This window comes from Struthio camelus, chromosome 2 (assembly GCF_040807025.1).
Source record: "Struthio camelus isolate bStrCam1 chromosome 2, bStrCam1.hap1, whole genome shotgun sequence".
Classification (NCBI taxonomy): Eukaryota; Metazoa; Chordata; class Aves; order Struthioniformes; family Struthionidae; genus Struthio; species Struthio camelus.
In genome coordinates, this window is record NC_090943.1 from 115,932,734 (window position 1) to 115,947,787 (window position 15,054).

At 42.0% G+C, this 15,054-nt stretch overlaps 1 long non-coding RNA gene across 3 annotated transcripts in view; it reads right to left on the reverse strand.

Annotated features, from left to right (window-relative positions):
- The window catches only part of LOC104139120 (uncharacterized), an 82,249-nt gene that overhangs the window by 44,356 nt on the left and 22,839 nt on the right, over nucleotides 1-15,054 (reverse strand). For all 3 annotated transcript variants that reach the window (XR_011139140.1, XR_011139139.1, XR_693047.2), the window contains exon 2: nucleotides 5,049-5,123. This is a non-coding gene — a long non-coding RNA (uncharacterized lncRNA). The remainder of the gene's footprint in view (nucleotides 1-5,048; nucleotides 5,124-15,054) is intronic.

Here is a 15,054-nt window from a genome sequence, read left to right on the forward strand (position 1 = left end):
ATCCTTTTATTTCCTAAATCTTATTTAATCCAAAGGGCTTCCTTTCATCTCTTTAACTGTCAGCTGGGTCACTACTGTTTCCTATCAACAGCTCCTGCAAATCCTGTATGGAGTTAAAAAGCTTTCAAGTGTTTCCATGATTCTCATTAGATTCTACTCTACCCAACACCTGCTAAATACCATATTGCTGCTGTTCACTCACTCCTGCCTCCTCCTGCTCCCTAAGTTGTCTTATACTTCACACTAGCACTAATCAAGTGCTAGAAAGGTTAAGTCGCACTGCCCGTTTTTCTGGGAAACTCCCTGCCCTGGTTCCAGCTCCAACATTCACAAGGCTTGCCTAAAGATGCATTGTTTAATACAGTGCAGAAGAAAGAAAAGATCTTCACTAGTTGGGGTCAGGGAGAGGGATCACAATAGGTCTTTTCCCCGGTGCCACAGGAAAGGGTTTATCGTTGTTTTTTCATGCATTAAATCTCTGCTCAGAAGAAAAGGTGTCTGCATTTCCCCCCTTCTGCTCTTGCATCTCCTCTTGATCCCTCACTGGCTAAGGAACATAATATGGATCAATAGGGTGAGGGGAGAAGCAGCTTTCAAAAGTTGCTCCCTGTAACAAGCACCCTTGTTTGTAACACCCAGCAGGTTTCTGCTGCAAAGTCCTATCTTCTCACAGCAAGATATTTTGTAAAGTAAGGTCTTCCTGGGGATTAGACATTAAGCAGAACTTACAGTGAAAGGATATATCAGTTCTCACACAAATGTGTATTTGGAGACCATGTATGCCAGCTCTCTGCTGCCTATCCTTCAGTGGCCCAGACCAGCTCCTCATGCTCACCTGTGTTTTACAGCTCTCAGAGAGACAGCACAAAGTCCTTACATATCTCCTACTTCTTGCACCCTCCCACTGCACAGGCAGCAACAGTAAAAGCCAAAGCCCAGAGCTGGCACATCTAGAAATATCATCCCCCTCAGAGCAGAGAGACCTTCTGTTCCTACACCGCAGCCCCAGAGGAACGCTTATCAAGCTGTTCAACCTTCCTCCAGGCACCCCCTCACTCTGGCCTGCCCACACACCTTCCTCCAAAAGCAGTCGGTGATTTTAATGCCACAAGATGAGCGTCCAGAAGAGAGAAGAGGCCAGAGATGGCCGGTCTCTTTTGCATCCTACTAGACAAATAGCCCAGAATATCAGATGTCTGTGTCATTTAGTGGTTCACTCGCAAGTTATTGCAGAGTGCCTGAGCACCGTGGCAAGAAATTCCTCCTGAGGTAGTTTTATTTTTCCTATCCCTCTCTTGTTCACATTAGTTTGCTAACCAAGAAACACACTGTGCAAGACTCTTCTATAACAAATTTCAAATTAAAAAATAGCATTTATTTCCATATTTTTCCCCATTAGCAGAGATAAGTGTGAATACGAACACACTAACGACAGGATTAGCGTGGTAGGATTAGTATACTTACCAGCTGATGAGCACCCTGGTTTCTTACTGATGGCTGCTATGAATGCTACCATGTACTGAGAAAAGGACCGTTCAAAGACCTCATTCAGTAACATCCTTGGATGTAGTTGTCAGGCAAAGAAGAGCAACCGCCTGCAGCACTCACTAGCAACCCCAAAGATAGCATCCACTGGGTCAGGAGGGAGGAAGAGGCCTGTGTCACTGTACAACTTACATCCTCCACAGCCATATCCACATCCTGTCTTTCTCTGGCATATAAACTGTCTTCCTTACATTCATTCATATAGCAAAAGTTAATCAGTTATATACCTTGGACAAAATCCACATCTTCAGATAAATGGGATTTTGGATGAAGAACAAAGAGAGAGGGGAACTGGCACTGGCACCGTAGGAAAGTCCCTCTCTCCCTTCTCACGCAGGTTGGTCCACTCTTACCCTGCGGCACCGCTCTGCAGCTCTGCAAAGAGAAGGACCACTACAGCCCACTGCTGCCAAGGGCCATGCTCCAGGGAGCCCTGGTGTGCAGGCACACACCCTCAACAGTGGTGAAGCAGCTAGGGTCAGTCAATCAAAACATGCCACAAACTCTTTTATTGAACTCTGATGGTAAATGGCATGCAGAAAGGGAAAGCTGAACTCCATCTCACTTCTGTGTTGCTTGACATATTTCTAGCTTTGCCTCTGGTTCCTACCTCATCTTCTTCCCAACTCCCAAATGCAATTTCTTAAAGCCTACTAGGAAGGTCATGGGATTTAACACAGTACCTGAATGCTGCTAAATGGACCCACCATATGAAGCCAGCTACACTGGCTAGATGGTTGCCACAGTTCACAGATGGTCCAGTTTATGCTCAGAAGCAGATTGTTATTTGCTTCCTTTTGCACAGCACAAGCCTTACCTCTCAAGTCTTTCACATGCATCTGAGGAATACTGTCCCTGCATATTTTGCACTGCTGTACTTATGCCTTACACAGGGTGAGCCAGGCGAATTTAGTCAAACCTCAGTTGTGCTGAAAGAAGTCTGACACCTGTTAAACTAAACAAGTGTGAAATATCAAAAAAAAAAAACCCCAAAACATCAGTACTTTTAAAGGAGAACCACATAAATTTCAAGACAGGGCACGTTTTGTATAGCAGAAAAGGCCCTATCGTCTCTTGAGTTAATACATGATAATGGAAACTCTACTTCCCTGTGATAACTGTGAAGGCAAGGGCCAAAGGAGGAAGTGTCCAATGCAGCCAAAATTTCAAATTAGCGCCACTAGTCTAAAATCTAACTGCCACTTTATAGGCATGAAATATAAAGACTGTAGGGTGAATGTAATTTGAACATGGCAGATTGAAGCTGGACAGCAGACAGTCATGCTGCATTCTTAACCTGACAGAGGAGATCTGCTGAAAGAGCCACTAAGAAAGAAACACCGTCACTGATCTGCATGATTACAAAGGCCTGCGTTGCTATTAAATGGTCTTGGCCTAAACAGGGATAACACCTGCACATACCTTGCAGCTGAGAGAACGTTTGAAAATCATAGATAACATGAAGGATATGATATCACAATTCATAACTACTTCATCACCTCCAAACCAGTCACTTCAATATGAAGTCTCATGAAAGAACAGAACTATGTTAATAATCTGAACACAGGAGCATTTCAACTTTCTAAAGATCAAGCACTTCCAGCAATAAAAGGGAGAGTAATATAGTCCATCAGTTTTTCAAAGTTGCCTGGAGACCAGTTGTAAGTCAACACATATATTTTGGCATATATCTCCTCACGTAAGCTGTATTCAGCTATATCCATACAAACAAAATATTCTAATATACCAGTAAGATTCCTTAATCACAGAAGTAATGGTGTATTTCTCAATACTTATTAAACTGCAAAGGGAACAGAAGTCCAAGCACTAGGCCGTGTAATTAGTAGATCATCATTTGTGACCCCAGTATTTTTAAACTGGGGCTGTGGGTCAGTTGTGGTAACATTCTTAAAAAAACAAAGAGGAAGAAATCATTGGACACAACACCTCAGAATCTGCCTAAAATTTTCTAATGCGTCATGTAATCAAGCATATGCCTAGCCAAGTAACTGAGTATCTGTTGCAAAAGGAACAATTCACATTTGCTAGCTGTGCTGTAGCATCAGTTCACAAAATATACAGGCACAAGCAGCACCCAAGCATATTCCACACACACTGGCAAGTTGAAGAGAAATATAAAAGCAAATCCCCCAAATCCTTATTTTTCATCTGGTTTCACTTTAGATTCTTTCATATCCTGAGATCATCCTTCTCTGGGAATTACATGACTTATCTTATACTAGAGCAAGTTCACTAGTAAATGCATTTCATAATAGAATACTGGAAGAAAAGGAAAATAACTACAGTTGTCTTGAATTTCTGTTTCATTTCTGATGAAAAATTCAAAATGATTTCTTCCAACTAGTTTTTTTTTCCTAAATTATTATGAGGAAAAACACTTCTTTTTTTACAGTAACTCCACCTTTGGGTTATCAATGTGACATGGCAATAAATCACGACCAGCTAAGCAGGGCATGCAAATTAGGAGGAGTGAATAAGTTTGCTGGGACAAAAGAGGAACTGATGAAAATGTTCACCTAGTCACTTAGCAAAATGAGGATTTATCTGTTTACGAAGATTTTACCACCTTTATGTCTATGTTGAACTCTGCTGAAACGGCATGTTCATCTCATTTCCCATCACTCTTTGCAGTCCCAGGAGACAGTCAGGTAGCCCACCGGAGGTTGTGATAAGAACCTGAGCTGCTTTTCTGACACACTGTCACACTTCACGCATGCCAAAATGGGACCATCAGCACTTGTTCATTAGACGAAGCAACAATTTAATGTGTTCTGGGAAAGCATCTGTAGTTTTGGATTCCTATCAAAATAGTCAATGGCAGTGACTTGAGAGCATGCGTGTAAATCCAATATTTATGCAGATTGCCAGATTTGCAACGTCAGAGCATGAAGCTTTCTCTATATCCAAGAGTAGCAGGGGCAGTAGAAATGCCTAACCTTAATCTCTGAGGGATCCAGGGAGTATCCAACAGCAAAATGCTTATGCCCATATTAAACAGCACTAGACCACAGAGGTTTGAATAGTTCTGCAATTACACTTCAAGCTGTCCAGGCTTCTCTGTTCACCCTACCAGGAATGTGACTATTTTAAACTACTTCTGGTAATCAGGCTTTGGGGATAGGGAGCTTCTTGTAAGCCACACTCACTTCCCTTACACTATTAAAGTGTACACTATTAAGTGTGACAGTAAGTGACTGCAGCAGTGATTGTAGATGATGAGATACATAGTAGAAAGAAAAGCATGAATCTAAATGCCATGTGCATGGGTTACAGTAAGGACAAGTGCTCCTTACTTGAGCTGGCTGAGTATTTCAGGCTCTTCAGAAAACTGTTTGGACTGCATGCGTGTAAATACTTAGAAGTTTATAGGCCATGATATATACTGCCACATTCTGTGGTAAATGCAGCCTTTACTCAACACAAGCTGCCAAAGTTTTCCGTTGTAAATGCAACTATTTTGGAGAGATAGAATATATAATTACTATTGCTGCTGTATTCCTCATCCAATATATGTACCATTCTGTCAAGGTGTTGCTGGGCAAGGTAGTCAATTTGTGCTGGAAAAGAAAGAAAAGAGGGAATGGTCAATAATATCACAGAAAGGGTTCACAGCTCAGATTTGCCACAGAGAAAATTAAATCCTTCCCACCACTCACATTACCAGCCAAAAGTTTATGTTTATCTCTTTCTCTGCTTTGTGTCATATTTGATGCTCCGGACAGCCACATCATTAGTGAGTTTGTCTGGGCAGCTCAGCCTGGCCTCATCAAAGCAGTCTGACAGAGCTCTGCAGAATTTTCCTGGTAGTACACCACCATTTCACAGCTCCCTGCGAAAAGGCTCAATCGCAGCTCTGTCTGCTTTGATCAAGCATCTCTCCAAAAGCATCTGGATGGAGCCTCAGACAAGGGAAGCTTAGAAAAGGAGTTGGCTGCTAGCCCTGCTGCAGCTACAAGAATTTGAGTGGGGTGGAGGGAACGGAGGGAATGGAGCACGTTATTTCCAGCGGAGGGAGAGATGCAGCCAAAAGATACCCCAGATTTGAAGGAAGTTTATCAGCGCACAGAATCAGCACAGTTACTTACAAAGACACGTAGGAGGGGCCAGGCTAGACTAGTTAGGTTTTGAGGGATTTTATTCCATCTCCAAATCTAGTGCCAGCTGTAGACTTCATTTCTCCTCTTGTGCTGTGATAATTCATGGGATTTAGAGTCAAACGCAAATCAGGCCCAACTCTCTACTACAATTATTCACACCATGCGATCATTCACACTGACACAAAGTGTACAGATGGCATGCACAGAATGCCTCTGAATGCGCATGTCAGCATTTTAAAACCATTTTGCACAGGTGCAAACCAGCTACAAACTGTTTCCAATACCACAAAGCACTGGCATTACAATATTAACACAAAACCCAGGAATGCAGCAAGCAGCCATCAGGCTGACCAAGGAGTTCTCATGTGTGAGGGATCAAGCACCAGTACACCAGATAGACAGGGGCAGGATAAAAGAGTTACATGCAGGCTGTAACCCACACATCAGCACTCCCTGGTGCAGCATGTTAACTCCCAGTTCACATAACCAAGGTGCAGTCACATGGCAATTGCAGTACCATTTAGCATACGCTGAGGGTGGATGTTGCCCTGAAGGGCATAGACAGGGACTTCTCCACTGCCTTGGATCAGACACCACAGTCACAACGGCCATGTGTGCTAGACCACATGCACATGAACAGAAACGTCTCCAGCCTAATCTTTTCCTCTCACATGGAGGCAGTGGGTTGCAGTGACATGCCTCAGCTCTGAGCTAGACCAGGAGGAAAAGCACAAGACAGTCAGCCACTCTCCTACTTACTCTATGGAAAAGATAGCAAATTGTGTTGTTTTTTTTTTTTTCTTGCACAGTGTTTTGAAGGAGCCTTAAGATCACTAGCTGCATGCTTGCCACAATATCAGCACCATTAACATTGCAATAATTAACAGTGCAATAATCACATCTTTTTGCAAAGAAGGCGCAACAAGCGACAATACTTGAGAAAATCCGGCCATTACCTGGCCATGCCAAAGATTTTTGTGAGCTCTGAGAAACTCTGAAACTTGCTGCTTCACTACTGGTTCATTGCACTGTAACGACCCAGACTTGTGGTAACCATAATGGTTAGCACAGGACAGCTCACCCCCTTTTTCACTCATAGCCTCTGTGTTTGCTGCTGGACACTGAATCACACTACTACTGATTACTAAGCTTTTGGGACCACAAGAGCAGAGCCAGGTAAAGCAGTCAAGACATGCATTTTATAATTATGCTAGTGTTGTAGGAGAGAACCAGAAATTCATTCTGGAAAATGGACAGCATGTAAGTAGAAAGAAAAATAAACTAACTCTTTGAGCTTTACCGAGCTCAGGATGCTATCCATGCGGCTGTTTCCACCAAACAGCAAGAGTGAAAACATGTGTAGTCTCTCTGTGCTATATCTACAGCCTAAACCTGAGCCTTCCATTATGTTCAATAACACGAACTGTCAAACCCTGTCTGACCTGCTGTGATCAGTCCAGTCTCTGCCGTAACACTAGCTTTGAGCACCTGTGAGTGATTATATACTCCTTTTTCCTGCCAAGCAAAGCTCACAATGATGAGTCCAAGTATCACATGTGGACTGCAACAGAGAAGGGGGTTCCTATGGCAGCAGGGGTGGTAGGATAAGGCCTTTCAAACAACAGACTGGTCCAGAGCCCGACCACAAGTCATTTTTGCCCCGATCTCACCACCCTCCTGGAAGGAGGAAGACAGTGGATGTGTAGGAAGTGGGTTGTGTGGGAAGTGGGTTAGTGACTATGAGGAAGGGAGGGTTTTATCCCCCCTTGAACCTGGTATTTGCCTAGAAGGCAAATATGGGCCGGATACACACGCCTCAGATATTCCTCTTCGTTATTCTAATGTGCACTAAGATAAACTAGCTCATCTCCACCAGTACCTTAACCAGAAGCAAGAGCACCACTGCCCTGGGTGCCCTCTCCTCACTTCCGTGCACGCACTGGAGGTAGGAAAGTTGATCTTGGCAGAAATTCATCACACATCTCTATCTACAAAGGTCTTCATTGCAGACGAGGTGAGAGAACCCTTGGGAGCCCTAAGTTCATTCAGGATTCTGGTAAACAGCAGACCTCTGCAATATGAGATTTCACAGCACCTCAGAGAGCTTAAAGCAACCCTCTTTCTAAATATTTGCTCCACTGAACTCAGTGAAGCTCCTACACTGTTAGTATCCACTGAGAGCTGGGACAAACTGGATCAAACCCAATCTGACACAATTGTGCACAAATACCCTCATTTGGTTGTGATTCTTGACAGTGCCATTTCAGCCACAGCAGAAATGGAAGACTCCTTGTCAATATATTTTATTTATATTGTAATTTAATTGTAATTTAATTAATGTATTTTATTTATATTATATTTATATAATATATTTACATTTATAGATGTCAAATACTTTTTCTCTTTACTGCAGGAGACAGCACTGGGTTATGCTCTGTGATGACAACCCCACCTAAAGCTGGTCAGCAGAGCAGGAAAAAGACTAAATGTTAAGCCAGTTCTGCAAGACCTGCATTCAGCACATGACACTTAAGAGGTCTGTTTGAATTACTGAAACCTATTTCTTTTTAATGAAGCCTTTGCCTGAGGATCTTGGATTGATATCACAAAAGACAGCGATAGTAAGGTACTGTTGCAGAAAAGAAACCATGAGACCAAATGATTTCCAAAACAGCAAAATCTAGAAGACACCCTTGGTCTTGGATAAATAAATATATCAAATATTGTCCGAGTAGTTGAATTGGAGCCGCTCAGAAAATCACTGCTTTCTCAATCTCCTGAGGCTAAGAGCTCAGTCAGAGGATACAGCTAAGTCCGCTGAATGGTTGCCTATTGCTAGAAAGCAGGATGGAGCATTAGCATCTGCTTTAGGTCACTGATGTAGCTCTGCTGGGGCTAGGCAGTACCAGCCTCAGTACGTGGGAAGCAATACAAATATGCTCTTGGAGGAAGAGATGCAGTTAGCCATGAAAGCCTACCACTGGGCCCAAAGTGAGAGTTAAGGGACTGCTTTTCACACACCAGGCCCCTTCCACGAGACCAGCCCTCTTGCCAGTGCATGTACCGCGCTATCAGCATTTTGCACCTTAATGGGGTGACTTACTACACACTGCAGTCTTCTGTAATGTAAAAGTTCCAGCACTGCTAGTAGTGGAGCTAGACGAGTGCTCAGGCTGTTACAGCGCACAAGCTGCTGACCACAGCAGTTCTGCTAATAAAATAGCATTCGTCCTGTTCTTGTATGTGTGCCAGGACTTGCCTTTCAGCAACAGGACAGCCACTGTGCCTCACCCGAGCTGAGCCACCTAGAAGAGCTCTGGTACACAGAGCTGGGGTGAGCACTGACAGTTCTCAGTAATTCCCCCATCTTTTCCCTCCTCCTTAACAGAGAAACTTCCTCAACCAAGAATCTTCCAAAATTCTATCTTTTTCTAACTCTCATTCAACTCTTACTTGCAGGACTTTCAAAGGAAAGCGTCTGCACATGTATGGATACCTTCTACACGCAGTGCATATATTAATTGCCTCTCCCTCTCTCCTGGTTGCAGAGGGAGGAGAGGACTCAGAGGAGAAGCCTAAATCAGATACTTTAAATTGCCTTCTGGAGGAGTACTCTTTCTCTCTCCTGACTGTATGGAAAATCAAGGGAGATCAACATCCAGGCTTTTGACACTGTACATGAGACGTTTGAAGCAGACTGCACCAATACACCTTTCTCTTCACAGCAAGACTTCATGGCTTGCATCACTGCAGGAAACTAAGACACACAAGAAGCAAATTCTCACTACAGTTCCTGATCCAAAGCCCAGGGAAGCTAACAGCAAGGCATTTCCCCCTTCAGGACCCTAAGAAAGGATAAGGCTTCGAAGTACACCGGGAAGGTTATAAATCTAGGTGGGGAAGATCACTAACAGCCAAAGGCTTCCTGTCCGTGGAAAGGATGCTTGCTTGGTCATCTCTGCCAGTTTCCATGGCAGTAGCATGACAGAAGGGAAAAGAGCAGTCTCTCCAGTAATTAGATCTTGTACCATTCAGTAATTCACATGTCCAAGCCAAAAATCTTGATTTTACTACACATATAGATGAGGCACACATAGACTTCACTGACTGACATCACGCAAAAATCCAGATAAGTAGACTGAACCAACAGATGTTGACGAAGATAAACAGTGCTCATCTTTAAGATCATATACACTTTTTGTGCTTAGGGGAGAAAAGAAAACAACTAAGCAAAAATGAAAGCAGTCACTGCTTTAAATAATATTATTTCTAACAATGTCAGGTTTTTCAGAGAAGCAACATATTTTTTAATGAAGTGCTTCTTGGTGAACTTTTAGAACAAAAACGGAAGGAGGGATTTTCATCATTCCCTAGAAAGGCACAGAATAAGATGAGGTATTGCTCAAGGCCTGAGGTAACGGAAGGCTTTCATAATGTTTTCCTCCCATCCTAACCGGTAGCAGCAGAGAGCTCCTCAGCCACACCTGCTGGTCATGGACTCCAGCACACTGCAAGAACCCAGAGTCCAGCTGAGCACCTGGCCAGTCGATAGCAGCTCACTTGGTCTCTACTCCCAGATCCCTCACCTCAAATCTCTTCCTCTAGAAAAATAAGTTATTGAAATTAAAGAGAAATATTGAGAGAAGCAGCAGGATCCAGGAGATAAAAAGTTGGTCTGGCTAACAAGCGAATAGGGGTCCTATTCACAGATGAAGTCTCTAGGTGCAGGTACAAAATAATTAGGTTTTCTGAGCAGTTGGTCATGTTGGCAAGAACAAAGGCTAGCACAGAAATTCAAGAACTCCTTGCTGAGCTCGGTAACTTCAGTTACATGGATTTTTACATAAGTTTTAAAAGCAGATAGAGAGTGTTCAAGGGGACAAAACTTCTCTATTTAAGACCTTCTTGCTTTCTTGTGGCATATCACAGCCAACCATTTCATTGTCATGAAAATGTAAAGAAAAAGAAACAACAAAAAGTCAGTATATAAAGTTTTTTAAGAAGATAGATACAAAAATACCAAAGCAACAGTATAAAAGCATTTCTAAAGTTCTGTCAAATTCAAATCAAATCAACTTCAGCCAGACTAAGATTAAGACATTTCTCTATGATGTTAGGATGCAAACTGAACGTCTTTCTCTATACAAATTTCCCTTTCAGGGCTTGGACTCCAACAGAAAGATTTTCATACGTGTAATGCAGCTTCCCCTGGCCCTTACATCCAGCCTGTGATTTCAAGATAATTTGCTGCTATTCAAGCAAATTACCAACTGCAAACCCTGAACAGGTATGCTCACTGAGGCTGTATTCAGGGCATAATAATTCGCATTTGAAAAAAAATGGTGCCAATGAAAGTAGGTGGAAAGATCAGTACCGCAGCCCTGAAGAAACCTGAAAAAGGTGTCAGCAGGCAAGGCATCCACTAAAGAATCAAGGAATAATATCAAGACTAATTATGAAAGTAATTATTGCAGGATTTTTCAAAGCACAGAGAAGATGTCTGGTGTCATCACCTGTACGAGAACAGAAGGGAAATAGTCAAAGGAGAAGGACAATGATATGAAGAAATGAACTTCACTGTGAAACAGCAACCTGGCCCAGGTTGATTTGCTTGCATACGTACACGATATACCAAATAGCCATCCCAAGACTTATTGGGAAAAGTGGAGTCCTTGTTTATTGAATCACTGAAAAAATTTAAATCTCATGATATTTTATATTTTTTAAAAATTAGGTGGCTTAGGTGATGGTGGAGGGTGGAATTAAGCTAGCTGAAGACATGGTTTAAGCTGTCAGTAAGTTGTATTAAGGATACAGCACCATTACAGCAGGCAATCCAAAGGAGGACTTCATGAATTTCATGAGTTTATGAAGCAATTGGTGCCTCTAGAGCTGCCATTTATTGCTCTTTGTGCCATAATTCCTTGTTTCTCAATTACAACTCTTTTTAATTACCCACTAACAGAGTGTTTAAAAAACAAAACAAACAAACCTCCCAGCCTATGAATAAAACGAAGAATTTTCGAAAGACCTTTGGCCCCTTCTGTCCCTTCTGCAGAAATAATATATATATGAGAACCTCAGAGTCGCAGAAAACCTTCAGTCTCTGGCAGCTTTGCGGTCTGCCCTCACCTCTGTCTCACAGCCCGCTCTGAGGGAGGGTGGGCACCCTCAGCACCACCGCCCACAACCCTCAGCCAAGGCAGGCGGCAGGACCAGGTCCTCCTGTAGTCTGGCCGCTACAAAACGCAGCACAAGTTGCACCTCAAAAATCCCCTCTGGTGGAGGGCTTCCACAGAGCAGAGGAGCTTTACCACCGAAGCTTACAAAGGGAAACCCACAGAGGCCCAGCAGCCATCCCTGTCCTGACCCCCCCTCTGCCCAGATGTGGATCCTATCGCAAGGCCCCCCTGACCCCGAGCCTCCTTTCCCACCTCCCTCACACAGAAAGGCAGCAGCACTGGGGGAGATGTGAGGGTGGAACAATTGTTTATATCTTTGTGCAGGGAAAATCTGGGATTATTTATGGAAATTTTTATGTTGTTAAATAACAGATGCTGTTCTGAGAAGGAAAACTTCTTTTGTTTGGGGAGTTTTCAAGGTTATTTTTTTTAATGCAGTTTAGAAAAGAGAGCTGAATCTTTGATCTAGAATATAGAGGAATTACATCTGAATAAAAGAAACTTTTCTGTCTACCATTACTGGACTTGTGGGCATCTCTGCAAAAATAGAAGAAGAACAAGATCTCCCTCTCAGCCGTTAAAAAGCATAAACAAAAAACAACAGTCTCTATAGATCTGTGCCCTATAGAGAAAACTTGACCTCTTTCATGCCATTGCTCTAAGTGCGGCAGAAGAAAACAGAATGCATATAATAAGCAATGAATTACAAATACACTGAAATTGAAAGTTTCACATTTAAAACTTAAACAATAAAATTGCTGAGTTCTGCAGAAGATGAAAGCCCCAGCTAATTCCTCCAGCTCAGCCATGTCAGCTCATCCTCTACATGATCAGCACAGCTCTTCTTTAAGTTTGCTGCATAAACACATATACCACAGTTCTTATTTTGTGTTTACGTTCATGGTGGACGTTTCAGACAAAGGCCCACCTGTTGGATACCGTATTTGGCTCTGCTATGGCTAAAATACCTCATATTTTACTGGAAATGTCCTGGTTTTATATGATATAGCTAAAAATAAAATTCTGCCTAAAAAGTTTATTTGAAACACATGCTATATTCTCATTTTAAGCTTCAACTTTTAATTTAAAATGTTGTTTTTTTTCTCATAAATACAACATATTTGATCAAGACATCTTCTGCTGAAAAGAGTTCACTCAGTTTGTTCCTGGATCTGACAGTGCAGTGGCATGTGTTATCACTGTGACAAATGATACACCTAGAGTAAGTATGAATAATGCAATTAACCTGACCCGTGATACATTTAAAGAACATTTTATATGCCCAAACCACAAGAATAACTTTTATCAAAAGAGTTTGCTTTCTGTATTTTTTTAATAAATTTCACAACACAGCCATAAAAAATATATCTATATATCAGTCAGAACACACTGAAAATAAGTAATGAACAATATAAATAATAAGGAAACATCTTCATACTAGAAAGCTTGCCAGCATTCATCTACTAATGGTAAAATGACAAAATGTGCCCCTGATTTTTGACATAACATGTTTACTAGAGAGGACTAAGTATTGCTAGTGGAGAAAGGGCCACAGTATATTTAGTCATGGCTTGTGCACTGAACACTGCAGTAAATATTTGTTTCTGTACATTCAGAAAACCTACAGAGCACACATACTTCAGTGCATAGATCCTTGTAAGCTCATTTCCCACCAACAGCCCAGCACAAGGCAATTCGGAGAAGAGGCTGAGCCATTCTCTCCCTGTTGCCTGCTTTACTGCTTCTTTCCTGCCACCTCTTCTGCATGCGCTGCCTGTCTCAAGGAGAGCCACAGAACCAGGCCACTCTTCACTTAGTACTTTTTGCTGAAAGAAAGTAAAGCTACGTGCACTATTACATTTTGGTTTGCAGCTCACATGCAAGCGGTCAATAATTAAAGGAAGAATATAAGTACAAAAAGATTGCTTAGAGCATTACAGGCTCTATTCTTCCCACGTTTTTACTGGTTGGAGGACAAAGCTACAATATTGCATAAAAGCATTGCTTAGTTTTCCAACATAGAGGAAATTTACTTTAAAAAAGTTAGCAGGGTAAAGTTTACAAGCTACCTTTCACTGTGAAGTGTCCAAAAGCACTCTGTAAAGTGTTATGCATACGACAAACAAGAATCCCTTCTTTCACCACCTGAAGTCTGAGCCAGGAGTGTGCAAAACTCAGCAGCTGCAGAAACATCTCATGGCAACACCCCACTGTAGTCTGGCAGAAGATGCAGAAGACAGCACTGGCTTTCAGCTCAAACAGCAAAAAAAATGGGGTAAATCCAGAAAGCTTATGTTAAGAGGTGCCTCGTAAGCCACAGAAAATTTGGTGATCACAAAGGCTCTTACCATAGAGGTTTGTGTTTCAGTCTGAAAAACTGGATCACAGATTATCATACAGCCATTATGTCAGGATCCTCTCTACTCTCTTGAAAATAAAGAAATCATATATGTAAGACTTTTGAAAGTTTTAATATGTAGCAAGCAAAAAAAAGGCATTCATGCTAGAAACTGGACACTTTCTTTACCAACATCTACCTTGAAGTACTCAGAAAAAAATTATCAAGACTTTGTTTTCTGTGCGTTTTTCAAGCTATCCTTTTGTAGAAGTTTACTTCAGTCTATTTTTTCTATGATTTGAAATTGTACACATTCCTCTCTAAAAAAAAAAAAAACACACACACATAGAATCACACAATAAAGCAAGAATTAGGTTCTTCCTAGCTCTTCTGGAAGGGTTACTCTGAGCACACATCAAACCCAAAGGCCAGGAACCGCTCTGAAAAGATTCTCCCTCCATAATCCAAATATTTCATCAAAACCTTGGATATTTAAAAGGATGGCTCAGTGTGGGTCACTTCATAGCTCTGCTCCGAAGAAACTATAGCTAATTCCCTCCCATGCTTCCATGTTATTCTTGAGGAGACCTGTAGGGCCGTCTTTTTTAAACATTTGTTTTGTTTTGAAAATGTCTTCACTGCCAAAATAGCACTTTTTAGTGGAGTACCCATTGATTTAGTGCATGTTGAGTTAGGTTATTTAAAACTACATAGTCAACACAGTCAACGAATCAAGCCATCAACCTAGCACTTGGGAGATTCCAAAAATTCAAGTCCACTCTGTCACAGACTTTTAGAGTGAGAGAGTCACATTTAAGACTTGTCTGCCCTGTGAAATGCATCCCCAGAACAGCACAGGCCTGAGCCAGTT